Genomic DNA, 14,747 nt, shown 5'->3' on the forward strand with positions numbered 1-14,747 from the left:
CCAGGGTGAAGTGGATACAGTTACTTGATGATAGGAGACAAAGGATGGTAGTGGTATCTATCCAGATTGAGGCCCTATGACTAGTGGTGTACACAGAGATTAATGCTGAGTCCTCTGACTGACGTCATCCTATATATTAATGTCTTGGATGATAGTGTCGTCGATATGATTAGTAAGTAGATATGAAATGTATTTGAGATTTGCTTTTCTCAAAAAATACGACGATGGCGGCACAGTTAACATAATGGTTAGTGCAATGCTATTACAGCACCAGAGACCCAGATTTCAATCCAGTGCTGAATGTAAGGAATTTGTGTGTTTCTTTCCCCCCCCCCCACCTCACCCTATGACCATGTGGGTTTCCTCCGGGTACTCTGACTTCCTCTAACCTTTAATGTATGGGGTTTGTAAGTTAGTGTATTTGGATGCCACACTCTCGAAGGCCGGAAGAGTCTATAGCTGTATTGTATCTCAAACATATGTATGCCTCTTCAAGACATCATTGCCTTGCATTTGTCCCAAATGTTAATTTTTTTCTGGCACTGAACAGTTTCCATAATCTAAAATGTTATTGTATTTACATGACTGACAGAAATGCAGTTCTGGATTTCTCCAGCTTGTCTATTGAGACAACTGGGTTGATACAAGAAAATTCTCCTTTTCAGACGCATCAGCACATGAGGAACACTTGTTTTTGAGATTTCGAGATCAGCTGCCTTCTCCAAGGGACTATTAGCCCAACTTCTATCTTCCTGTAATGGTATGTGCCTTTTTCATGGCAAATTACAGTACACTGGGGGCACTGGTGACAGATCACCAGGAATTTTGGTGCAGTGACATGTTTATTATGAATCCTATCTATTCATCCTAGGGTGTTTCAACAAACATTTATTTATGGTTCCAGCATAATCCCTCCTTGTTCTTATTTGATTCACTTATTCTTACAATGCATTCCTGAAGTATTATCGATCAAAATAATCTGGAAGTAGTGTGGCTATCAGCCCCCGCAAGTGGAAGAAACACGCTGGGTCAAGTAACATTTCAAACCAACTGATTTATTGATTCAAACTTGCACACTTAAAAAAAAATCCATGCACTCGTGTGGGGCGGAAGTGACGTCAAGTTTCTGTCAATTGTTTTGCCCTGCACTGAGAGCTCTCGAGTATGTCTCTGACTATGGGCTTGACCATGACTGCTGGCACCGGTTCGCCTGCCACATGGGTGAACCGACACATGACCCTCCCCCCCTCAGAGCCTGCGATAGGAGGCAATGTCCTACGGCATCTGTTCCAAAAAGATCTTTTTGCCAGCATGTCATACATTAGGGCCGATGGTGTGTGCTCACCTAGGCCATCCAGACGCAGCAACTGCACGGCCCGTTTGCGACGTGAGAGGCCAAAAGTGCCGACCAACAAGGCTTTGAGTGCCTCATACCTGCTGGCCTCTAAGGGCTGCTGCAGAAAGTCCATTATTCTGCCTGTCGTCTCTTGGAAGAGTGCAGCTATCACATAGTAGTACCTGGTATCATCGGAGACTATATTCCTGACCCGGAACTGGGCCTCTGTTTGTTGAAACCAGACAAGGGGTTGAGTGGTCCAGAAAGTTGGCAGTTTAAGCAAAACTGCATTTTGAAAAGTCAAGTCACTTGCTTTGTCCATATTGCTGGAGTTGTTCATGTCAGGTCCAAATGCTGTTGGACTGACGTGGTCACCAATGTGGCTATCGGTCTCTGCGAGTGGAAGAAACACGCTGAGTCGAGTAGAGTTTCAAACCAACTGATTTACTGATTCAACCTGCGCATAAAAAAAGGTCCATGCTGGTTCCAGCGCATAAAAAAATGGTCCATGCTGGTTACAGCGCATAAAAAAATGGTCCATGCTGGTTCCAGTGTATAAAAAAAAAAGGTCCATGCTGGTTCCAGCGCATAAAAAAAGGTCCATGCTGGTTCCAGCGCTTAAGCAGGGTGGAAGTGACATCAACTTCCTGTCTGTTGTTTTGCCCTGCACTGAGAGCTCCTAAGTATGTCTCCGATTGCGGGCTCGACCACAACTGCTGGCACTGGTTCGCCTACCATGTGGGTGAGCAGCCACAGTTTTTTTTTGGAATCTCTTTTCAAGTGTTATCTCAAAATTCTGATTTAAAAGTGCTAGCCCACAAATATTTATCTTTAACAGGGTAAAAACACAATGCTAGACAAACTCAGCTGGTCAAACAGTGAACTTTGTATAGCAAAGATAAAGATACATTACCAATGTTTCAAGCTTGAGCTCTTCATCAAGGTATGAAAATATATTGGCAGGCACCTGAACTTAAAGGTAGGGGGAGAGGGGCAAGAGAATATAGATGGATAAGGGAGGGAGGGCACACCAGCAAGCAGGGGGAGGGGGGGGATAGCTCTGTGAATGGAGAGTGGAGAGCTGAAAGAAAAGGGAAGGGAGGGAGAATGGAGATTAGGCTATCGAAAACAGAAGTCAATGTTAATTAACACCGACCTCCAGTTTGCATTAACATGGACTTCTCCAGTTTCTACTAACCTACTCTCCTTTTTCCTCCCTTCCCTTTCCCTTTTTCTTTCCTCCACCTCTCCATCCCCTTCCCTCTCCATTCACAGAGCTATACCTCCTCCCCTTGCTTTCTGGTGTGCCCTCCTTCCCTTATCCATCTGCCTTTGGGACCCTGCTCCTCTCCCCCCCCCCCCCACCACTTTGTTTGGGCACCTACTGACATTTTTTCATATCTTGATGAGGGGCTCAATCCTGAAAGGTTGGTTATGGATCTTTATCTTTGGTACATAAAGTACACTCTTTGACCAGCTGAGTTTCTCCAGCATTGTATTTTTTTTTAACTTCAAGCACAGTGTCTGCAGACTTTAATCTTTTACTTTTATATTAACAGATTTAGGAGCTGGAGGGAAGGAAGGAGAAATAATTGATGAAAGAAGTAGAAGGATATCTATTCAAAAAATTGACTGTTTCTCACTTCACAAATGCTGCTGTCCCATGCTTTGCAGGGCTTTTTGTATATGCTTGTGGCCTACCAAGTCAAAGCTGTTCACCACATGCACAAATAAGATTGCTAGTATTGTTTATTTTGGATCCATTCATGATGTTCATGATGCAACCAGCTGTATTCATCAGGAACACTTTCTGTCATTGATCCATTTTTAACGGCTTTACTAAGACACTTCGCAAAGGTACATTGCCATTATTTTAATAAAAAAGCCTGAATAAGATAGAACCGATTATAATTGGCCTCCAGTTATCCAGGCTTTTAAGTTGCTCTGGGTCTGTTTTTGGTATGAATATAGTCCTGCTGTTTTTTTTTTTTTTTTGAAAACTTATTTATAAATTTTGAAAATACACACCAAAAAACTTACTAAAAACTATACCCTTACTAACCCCTCCTCCCCCTACATCCCTTCCCCCATGTTGGAGCAAAATACATATTTCAGGTAATTGTCCATTGCTGTGGAGTGTGCCAACCCTTCAAATCTTAAAAAAAAATTTACAATATATCCAAACCCATTCATTTCAAATATGGAGTCTACATTTTGTCAAAAAAAGAATAATTATTCAGTAAATTATAGGTTTTCTTTTCTAAGTAAAGACACAATTTTAGTTCATTATGCCATCTTTGTATATTCAATTCAACATTATTCTTCCACGTAACAGCTATACATTTTCTAGCCACTGCTAACCCCAGACGAATAAATACAATTTGAAATTTATCCAATCGTAAACCAGTTATTAATGTTGTAGTATAACCCAATAAACAGAATAACGGATCAGGTAGTAATTCAATCTTGAACAAATCTTCCAAAAACTTGATAATGTTTTCCCAAAAAGGTTAACTTTTTCACAAGTCCATACTGAATGTAAGAAAGTACCTGTCTTTATTCCACAGTGCAAACACAAATCTGAAGAACTAAAACCATATTTTTTCAATTTCTCAGGAGTTAAATACAACTAATGTAAAAAGTTATAATTAACTAAACTATATCTCACATTAATTAATTTCATAATATTGTCTACACACAGTCCTCCACTAATGCAATACCCTTCAGTTCCCAAGCTTTCAAATGGGGTTATTAATTGAAAAAGGAATTATTTTATTCTGATATAATGGTGTCTTAGCTGAAATTTTACCTTTAGTTCCTATAATTTGATCCCTTTTATACCAGATCTCCATTAAATGTCTCAATACTGGCAATTTATACTTTTGTAAAAGGTAAGGATTCCATTTATATATATATAAATTGATGTACATTATTTTCAGAAATCTGAGCTAATTCAACTTTAGCCAATATTGGAGGTTGGTCAATATCAAACATCCTATTAATGAATTTTACTTGCTCTGCTTCATAATAATTCTGAAAATTTGGTAACTAAAGTCCTCCATGTCAATTTCTGTAAAGAAACTCTCGATAATTTACCATATGAACAATTGTACCGCCGTATTTAATTCCTTAAAAAAATTATTTGGTATTGAACAAGGAATAGATTGGAAAAGATATTGAATTCGAGGAAATATATTAATTTTAATGCAATTTACTCTCCCTTTCAAAGTTAAAGGTAAATCTATTCAAATCAAACTTCATCTTATTTAATAAAGGTACATAATAGATATAAATTTTGATAATCACTATCCACCGTTACACCTAAATATTTAATTTTATTATACCACCAAAACTTTGTAAGCTATTTATAATCTGAATAATCCTCATCAGAAATTGGTAATATCTCACTCTTATCCCAATTGACTTATAACCAGGCATTTCTCCATATTGGTTCAGTAAATTTTGAAGTTGTCCTAGGGAGTTTCTAGGATGTGTTAAATGTATTAACACATTGTCTGCAAACAAGTTAATTTTATATTCTTCCTCTCCAACTTTAATTCCCTTAATATCAACATTCTGTCTAATTACTTGAGCCAATGGTTCTATAACCAATGCAAATAAGGCCGGTGACAGTGGTCAGCCCTGTCTAGTTGATCTAGACAAATGAAATGCAGGTGACAACTGTCCATTTGTCACCACCCGAGAAGAAGGATTTTTATATAAAGCCTTCACCCAACCAGTAAAGAGTGGTCCAAATTTAAATCTTTCTGACACTTTAATTAAAAAATTGCACTCAACACGGTCAAAAACCTTTTCTTCATCTAGTGCTACTATCATTGGTTGTTGAGTTGCTGTCTTGAAGCATTAATTATTGTAATCAATTTAGTAATATTATTGGCTGAATATCTATTAATAAAGCCCGTTTGATCTACATGTACTAATTGCGGTAAATATTTAGCAAGTCTGTTGGCTAGTACCTTTGCTACAATTTTATAGTCCACATTCAGTAAAGAAATCAGTCTATATGAGGCCACTTTCAAAGAAATAACTAATTAATGCCCTAGAAAAAGACTCCAGAAACAAACCCATTTCTGTAGCTTGTTTCAACATATCCATAAATACCGGAAGTAGTAAATCATAAATTTTTTTATAAAACTCTATTGTAAATCTATCTTCTCCTGGAGATTTCCCATTAGGCATAGCTTGTAATACCTCCTTAAGCTGTAAATCAGAAAAAAGACTATCTAATTCAATCACATCTTTATCATTCAAGGAAGGTAAGCCCTCCTTGAAGTTAGCCAATAAAGATTCAACTCGGTCATTATCCTGAATCACCCAAAAAGTATATAATTCTTGATAAAATGAACAAAATTTATCATTAATCTCCTGGGGTTTATAAGTAACCGTCGAGTTTCTCCTAACTGCATTTACTATCCTAGAAATTTGTTCAGTCTTTAACTGCCAAGCCAAAACTTTATGGGCTGTTTCTCCTAACTCATAATAGCATTGCCTTGATCTTTGTATCATTTTTCTCATATTTATAAGTTTGCAAAGAATTATAAAATAATTTCAATCTCGATAACTGTGCCTCCTTCCATCGAATTCCTTTGGAATTTCTTCTTTAGCACCTCTATCTCTTTTTCCAAGTTTTGATTCTCTGCCAAATATTGCTCCTTAACTTTCAATGAATAAATAATAATCTGACCCCTTAAATATGCTTTCAAAACGTCTCATAAAATAAACTTACTTCGTACTGAACCCTCATTTGATTGTAAAAAGAATGTAATATGATCCCTAACATATTCAATGAACTCAGGTTTTTTTAATAACATCTCATTAAATCTCCAGCGATAAGCAGTTTCTACCACCTCAGGGCCAGTACAAGAAATTAATAATAAAGAATGATCAGACAAAATCATACTCTTATATTCAGCATGCGTAATTCTACCTTGTAGTTATGCCAATACTAAATATAAATCAATTCTAGAAAAGGAGTCATGTCTTGTGGAATGAAATGTTCTCAATCGGATTTAATCATCTCCAAATTTCAACCAGATTCAAATCTTTCATTCATACAGCTAATCGTTCAGCCATTTTTGTTTTCTTCAATAATGGATCCAAACAGCAATTAAAATCACCACCTACTAAAATATTCTCATTTGCCTGATTCAAATTCAAAAATGTTTCAATTACAAATTCTTCATCATCTTCATTTGGAGCATGCACGTTCATCAAAGTCCAAGCTTCTGAAAAAAATTTACAATTAACTGTCAATATTCTACCAGCATTGGCAGAGAAACATTCCAACACAAAAGGTAACTTTTTATGTACTAAAGATAGTTACCCCTCTTGCCTTAGAATTAAAAAATGATGCAATAACACGTCCTACCCAATCTTTTTTCAACTTTAAGTGTTCTTTCTCAGTCAAACAAGTCTCATGTAGAAAAGCAATATCAATTTTCATCTTTTTAATATAATCCAATACTCATTTCCTTTTAATCGAGTGATTAAGCCCTAAAACATTAAAAATCACAAAATTCAAATTATTCATTTTATCCCCTAAGTGTGGCACCTGATACAGTCAACACCAGTACAAATTTAAAATCTCCTTTTAAAAAAAAAACCTTTAAACACTAAAAACTAAACTAAGATACAAATAATTTAACTCAACAAGCTAAAAAAAAAAATTTTTAAACACCTTAGTGGTACCGCCCTCAATAGACCGGGTGTAGTCAATACCACTAGTGGCAGATAACTTCGGAAGTTTCAGAGTCGTCCACTCCCCACCCCCACTATCTCCTTTAAAACAATGTACAATATTATGGCATTCCGCCCACAGATTCCCTTCCACGATCAGCTTGGTCATCTCCTTCTATATCAATCAGTCATTGAGTTTCTGATGCCTTCTTCCCATTCTCATTCTTCTTCAGAAAAACCTTCAGCATCGATTGCTTCTGCAATTCATAACTTGACTGATTATCTGTCAGGGAATTAGCAAAGGTTAAAGCATCACAATCATTCTCAAACAATTGAGCCTGATAATTCCTGAAGAACACCTTCATTGTCGCCGGGTATCTAAAAGCAAATCTATACCCCCTCTTCCACAGAACTGCTTTCGCAGGATTAAATTCCTTACGTCTCCTAATAATATCTTGACTCAAATCAACGTAGAAAAAAACCCTGTTGCCTTGGATCATCAAAGGTCTCTGATTTTGACGAGCTTTTTGTACCGCAAAATCTTCTCTCGATACTGATACCGCAAGCAGCGCACAACAATTGCCCAAGGAGGTTGACCCGGGAATGGTTTTTTCCTTATCGCTCTATGCGCTCAATCCAATTCCAATCCATCTGGGGAAGACTCTTCACCCAACATTTCTGGAATCCATTTCCGAAATTTTTTTACTGGATCCATTCCTTCAATATCCTCTGGAAGACCTACTATCTTAATGTTATTACGTCGACCCTGATTTTCCAACGAATCAATTTTCTTCAGGAATTCTCTTTTCTGAATATCCCAACCAGTGATGGAATGCTCAGTATAATCCATCCATTCTTTATATCGCTCCACCTTATCATTACAGTCAATAAAATCTTCTTAAACTTTTCTTGTACTGTATCAACTGCTTTCAAACATTTACTGACATCAGTTTTTACTGCAGAAACTTCTTCATCTATATTGTTCATTTTTCCTTTCATATCATCAAATTGGGCATTGACACCTAAAAAACCTTGGCTCACTTGAACAGCCATATTTTCCATTTGCTTTGCAACATTTTCCAATAAAGGATTGACAGGTTCAGTTCCAGTAAAAGTTGTTTTAAAAGTTTGTAAGGGAATAGTTTTAAACCTTTGTGGCCTACCTTCCATGATTCTTGCTGCTTCTTCTTCCAACATTGCAGGATTTTCTTCCTCCTCTTCACCTGCTAGTACTTCTGCCCGGTCAACCTGGCTGCGAGTTTGGACCCCCTGCCCCCATACTGGGTCGACCTCATCAGCTTGGCAGAGGCCGATCCCACCTGCACCCCGGACCCAGTCGAGGGTAGTGTGCATGATCAAATCTTCGCGCATGCCCAGCTCACCCGATGCACAAATGCGGACATCCTCCGACGCTGCGCTACTCACAGCTACGCTCCTGGCCACGCACATGCGATCGCGTTCCTGGTCGGGACGATCTGTCCCATGCTCCTTGACCTCGTCAGGCGCACACCGGGCCTCGTACTCCCATCCCCCCATTCTATGGAGGGACTAAAAGCACCGGCAGCATCTTGCATTTCGGAACGCAAGGAAGGTGCTGGTGTAATACTCAACTTGGTCTATAGAATCCTCTGCTGCTTCGGGGCCTCTCCCATTGACTCTCGAGGATCTTTCTGGAAGTTAGGCCGTAATTCTTCTGCACTTTCTGCACGTTTAAAAGTCAGTTTCTTCACTAGTTGACCTTTTGTTTTCTTCAGTATTGCTGTAGACAAGGTTTAAGTCACTTCTTAAAATGTTTCAAAGGAGCTAAATGTCTTTATAATTCGGGCATTAATTATTCAGTTGGGGAGAGGTGTTTCCACATGTCTTCTTTCTATGCCATCTTGCCTCGCCCCCAGTCCTGCTGTTCTTAAGAAACTCTATTCATCCATTGCCCTGTGGTCTCCATTCCCTGTCTCCTTTCGCACATACATGATGAGTTCTTACTTGTCCCTTATCATATTTAATTAACACCTTTTGTTGGTCTGGATTCCTCCCCCTTTGAATTTTGAGACTTCCTGAGACTTCCTCCTTCTGGCTTATTCTGCTTATTACTTGATGACGGGCTAAGGCCCGAAGCATTGGTAATATATCTGTCTCCTATAGTCACTGAAAAGACCAGCTGAGTTTGTCCAGCATTTTGGTGTGTTTTCACTACAATCATCATGTCTACAGACTTCTGTGTTTCACCTTATGTCAGTCCAATTAGTCTTCTTTCTCTTCAAGCTGGTTGTTTGTAGTCTCTTCTGTTGTCTTTTCTTTTTAAAATATTTTCATTGATATTTATTCAATAAAAAATAACGAACAATACAATTATAGTATGTGCTACAGAACTAGTTAAAAAATTACAATAATGATCATATGTCGAAATTCAGAAGTACAATACCACAAGCATAATGATACAAGAGAACCTAACAAAAAAGAAATAAAAGATAGATTCTAAACCCCTTCCCCTTAGCAAGGTTGAAGGTTAACATTTCAAAAAAATTCAAATGGCATAATCTTGGAGAGAGACAGCACCATGCCAGAATTCCAAATCAACACCAACTCTTAAGGTTATGATAGTAGTCCATAAATAAGCCACATATCATTTGGAATTTGATATTTGAATCAATAACAGTATATCTAATTTTTTTCCAAGTTTAAACAAGACATAATATCTCTTAACCATTGTGCATGTGTAGCTGAACTGTTGTCTTTCCATTTAATCGACTGGCCATTAACGAAGAAAAGGATAAAATGCGACATTGAATTGAAGTTAGTATAATATCATCATCACAAAGTATTCCAAAAAGAGGTATTAAAGGGTTAGGTTCCAATTTTAATTTTAAAATAACAGTTTGAAAAACTTCCTTCCACAACATGTGAATTAAAGAGGCATCCACCTGTTTTATATTTGTCATATAGATGATTTATGTCCAGATTAAATCGAGACTTTAGACATATAATCCACGAACCACTTTAAATTGCAACAGACAATGCCATGCACAAAAGGATGTAGTGTTAATCAGTTTAAGAATAACGTTCCACACCTCATTGGAAATTAAAAGGTTCAAATCTTGCTCTCAGGCGTTCTTGATTTTAATTAACGAGGATTGTCTTAAATTAGCAACTTTGTCCTAAATAAGAGAGATTAAGCCTTTATGAGGAGGTTATAGTTCAAAAAATGCAAGAATATTTGCCTTGTGAATTCCAGGAAAACAAGGAATCTGGGATTGAACAAAATGTCTAATTTGTAAATATATTTTTAAAAATGAACTTTAGATAAATTAAATTTTACAACCATTTGTTCAAAGGATGCAAAATTGTTGCAATAAAAAGGTCTTTAAAACATTTAATACCCAATCTATGCCACTCATTAAAACATTGGAAAAGATTATTGCATATAATCTATATGTTGTCTTAATGTGATATCCCCAGTTACCAGGTCCTTGGCGTCAGATGGAATTATATTTTCAATGTATAATTTGTTGTAATAGATGGTGGTTTTCATCCTCATTGCCTGGTATAGTCCAGGATATACCACCCTCAAATGGGTATTCATGCTCTCATTTTCACTTCTGCAGCTCCCCCTCTCTGCACCCCCCCCCCAAGAGAAATGACAATACCCATGGTTATTCCAGTCTGTGTTGGAGGTGGACGTCTTCATTGGTGCAGGCACTGGAGCAAGTGCAACTATTGCATTTATCAACAATCACCATTTTGAACGTTGGGCAGGGGAGCTCTTTACCCAATTATCTGCCTAAATGGGAGTAATTCTCTTGTTTTTTTTAACTTTTTCCAGTGTAACATTCAGAGACCAGGAACAAAGAAGTGAGGGTAGGAGTGAAAGGAAGATTAAAATATCAGGTGACTGGAAGATTGTGGTCACACCTGAGGGCTGATTGGAGGTGTTACTTCAGAATGATCACCTAAATGCAGGGACTGTTTAGAAACTAGAGTATTTGAGTGAATATAGTGTACTGAATTAAACATCCCTGTTTGAACTGTGTTCATTAACTGATGATGGATTGTACCTAAAAATGAATAATGTTGAAGTTTTAAAATACACAACCGGGAGTTTCAACTATGAGCTTTATAAAACTTGCTTTGTGGCATCACGGAATTATACCATACCTGGGGATCTCAGAATGCGTGTCGGAAACTCCAAGAAGAGTCATCATCCGTGGAGAAAATTAAAGCTGAAGTACTCCATCTTTTTTATCCAGTGACAAACAAAGAAGACATAAAGTTGCTTTGGCAGACAATGGGAAGGAATATCTAAAGGGATTCTGCAGGTATATTAAAATGTCCCCTTGAAGATCAGAGTGGTTGGCTAAGTGTGGAGCCAAAAGAGATGGGGGAGATCTTAAATTTTTTTTATAAGTATTCACTCAGAAAGGAGACACAGAGTCATGGGAAGTAAGGAAAACAAGCAGTGAAGTAATTGAACCAATACAGATTAAAGAAGAGGAAGTGCTTGCTGTCTTAAAGCAAATAATGGTGGATAAATCCCAAGGGCCCAACAAGATATTCCCTTGGACCTTGAGAAATTACAGGGGCTCTGGCAGAAATAATTTTAAATATCCTTAAGCACAAGTGTTGTGCCAGAGGATTGGAGGGTAGCTCACATTGTTTAAAAAAGGCTCCAAAAGTAACCCTGGAAATGATAAGCCAAGGAGCCTGACATTATTGGAAGATGTTCTAAGAGATTGTATATAGTCACTGATTAGGGATAGTTAACTTGGCTTTGTGTGTGGCAGGTTGTTTAACCAATCTTAAAGAGTTTTTCAATAAGGTTACCAGGGAAGTTGACTAAGGAAAAGCTGTGGATGTTGTCTACATGAACTTTAGTTAGGTCTTTGACAAGGTCCCACATGGGAGGTTAGTCTGGAAAGTTCAGGCGCTAGGTATTCATGGTGATGTAGTGAACTGGATTTGACCATGGCAGGACGGATCCTGCTAATTCGATGTTGCGAATATAAAAATATAGTCATTTCCAACCATGCGTCAGAACTTCCCTGATCTTTTTAAATTCTACCTTACTTTCTGATAAAGATTTTTTAAAGTTCTTGGAGGAACAAATTACTTTCATTTTTTGAAAAAAATTATGAGGAAGAGATTTCCAGTCTTTCTGTCTGAGATGCTTTCAAGGCTTTTATTAAGGGACACATTTCTTATACTGCAAGTATTAAGAAAAAGACCAACAGAGAGAAAACTGAATTAGCTCACCAACTGAATCAATCAGATCAAAAGTATGCTCTGGGTCCAGACCCTGCTTTATATAAACAGCATGTGGAAATTAAAACTAAATATGATCTTCTAACATATCCAATTGAAAGCAAATATTTTAAAAGATGAGAATCAATTTTATATTTATGGAGTTAAAACAGGTAAACTATTGGCTAATCAATTAAAAGCATCAGCAGGCCAAACAACAAAGTAAAGAAATTTGCAAAGCTTTGGTGGTATGACAACTGATCATTTAGAAATAAATGATATTTTAAATAAATTTTATTTTGAACTTTATAGTTCTGATTTTTCTAAGGATAATATTGCAATGAATAATTTTTAGATCAATTGAATATTCCTATACTTACTGCTGCTTATCAAAAGCAGTTGGATCAACCTATAGCCGAGGCTGTATGTTCATTACATTCTGGGAAGTCACCAGGTCTTGGTGGATTTTCTGGAGAATTTTATAAGGCTTTTTTCCTCTTTACTTATTCCTCACATATGCTCTGTTTTTTTTCTGATTCTCTTCAGTTGGGCAAGCTGCCACAGTCTTTTTACGAAGTTTCCATCTCGTTTATTTTTAAAAGAATAAAAACCCAATCAACTGCTCTTCACACAGGACAATTTAAAAAAAAACGTTATTTAAATTTTTCACATATGCATTAAAATTATACATAAATTGACTTGTTCAAAATAATAATGATTAATACATAGCAATTTTAAACCCCCCCCATAAAGTTCAGACCAAAGAAAGAAAAAAAAGAGAAAGAAGAAAACATCTAGATATTATTCAAACAAAAATTTTTAAAAATAATAAAACTTTTTAAATATTATTTAAAGGGTGAAAAACTACAGCATGCTGTTGTGCAGAGGGACTTGGGAGTGCTTGTGCATGAATCGCAAAAAGTTAGATTGCAGGTGCAGCAGGTTATTAAGAAGGCAAATGGAATGTTGGCCTTCATCGCTAGAGGAATTGAATTCAGGAGTAGGGAGATAATGTTGCAACTGTATAAGGTACTGGTGAGACCGCACCTGGAGTACTGTGTCCAGTTCTGGTCCCCATATTTGAGGAAGGATATACTGGCTTTGGAGACGGTCCAGAGGAGGTTTACGAGGTTGATCCCTGGGATGAAGGGGTTGACTTACGATGAAAAATTAAATCGTCTAGGATTGTATTCGCTCGAGTTCAGAAGAATGAGAGATCTTATAGAAACATATAGGATTATGAAGGGTATGGATAGGATAGATGTAGGAAGGTTTTTTGAGCTGGCCGGGGAAACTAAATGAGAGGACACAGTCTCAAGATTCAGGGGTGTAGATTTAGGACAGAGATGAGGAAAAATAGTTTTTCCCAGAGAGTAGTGAATGTTTGCAATTCTCTAACCAGGGAAGTGGTTGAGGCTGCTTCATTAAACATATTTAAAATTCGGTTAGATAAATTTTTACATGATAGAGGAATTAGGGGATATGGGGAGAAGGCAGGTAGGTGGAGTTAGGTCATAAATTAGATCAGCCATGATCTTATTGAATGGTGGAGCAGGCTCGATGGGTTATTTTTGGCCTACTCCTGTTCCTACTTCCTATGTTCCTATCTCCAAAACATATCTTAATTTTAAGGAGTCGGAAGATTTAGGTTGGGTGATTACTACCTAATCCTTGCAATTTGAAGATATGGTTCCCAAATCTTCTGAAAAATTTCAAATTTATTCTGTAAATTACATGTAATCTTTTCAAGTGGTAGTTGTAATTCTCCTAATTCAAATTTCCAAGTTAATTTTTCTAATGCAACTCTTTTCATTTTCCTTTACCAAATAAATTTCCTTACACACTTATTTTAATTCTTAATACAATGATGTATTTCAGGATGCCATCTATCCATCCCCAAATAAACATCAGATTTCCAAGTTACTGCTATGCATTTCCTCACCACTGCTAGGGCACTTTTTATGAATTATTTTTTGACATTTATTTAATTTCAATTCTGTATCAAATATATTTCAAAGTAGAAAAATACTTGATACTAAGGAAATTTGACTTTTGTAACTCAATCTAGAAATAAACCTAGTTGTATCTAAAAATGACTTAACTTTGGACATATCCAGGTAGAATGTAAAAAAAAGTACTTGTATCCTGATTTCATCTAAATCATCTGAAAAATTTGGATTTAATGCATTTAATTTCTGATGAGTAAAGTATAATTGATGTAAATAAATATATTGTACCATTCTATAACAAATATTCATTGTATTGGTCAAACTGTCTTGATGAAGTTCTCGCCAAGTTTTTTTGAATATTTATTTTTAAATCTATCTCTCATCTTTGTCTTGACTTATGAACTACTTGTTTATACATTTCTTTTTCTAAAAGTTGTATACATAATTGAAATAAGCTTTTTAATAGACATATCTGTAATTAAATTTTCCAAATAACTATGTTCAGGTAATACCAGAGCTGGTCCTAATTT

The sequence above is a fragment of the Narcine bancroftii genome, chromosome 7 (assembly GCF_036971445.1).
Source record: "Narcine bancroftii isolate sNarBan1 chromosome 7, sNarBan1.hap1, whole genome shotgun sequence".
NCBI classification, from domain to species: Eukaryota; Metazoa; Chordata; class Chondrichthyes; order Torpediniformes; family Narcinidae; genus Narcine; species Narcine bancroftii.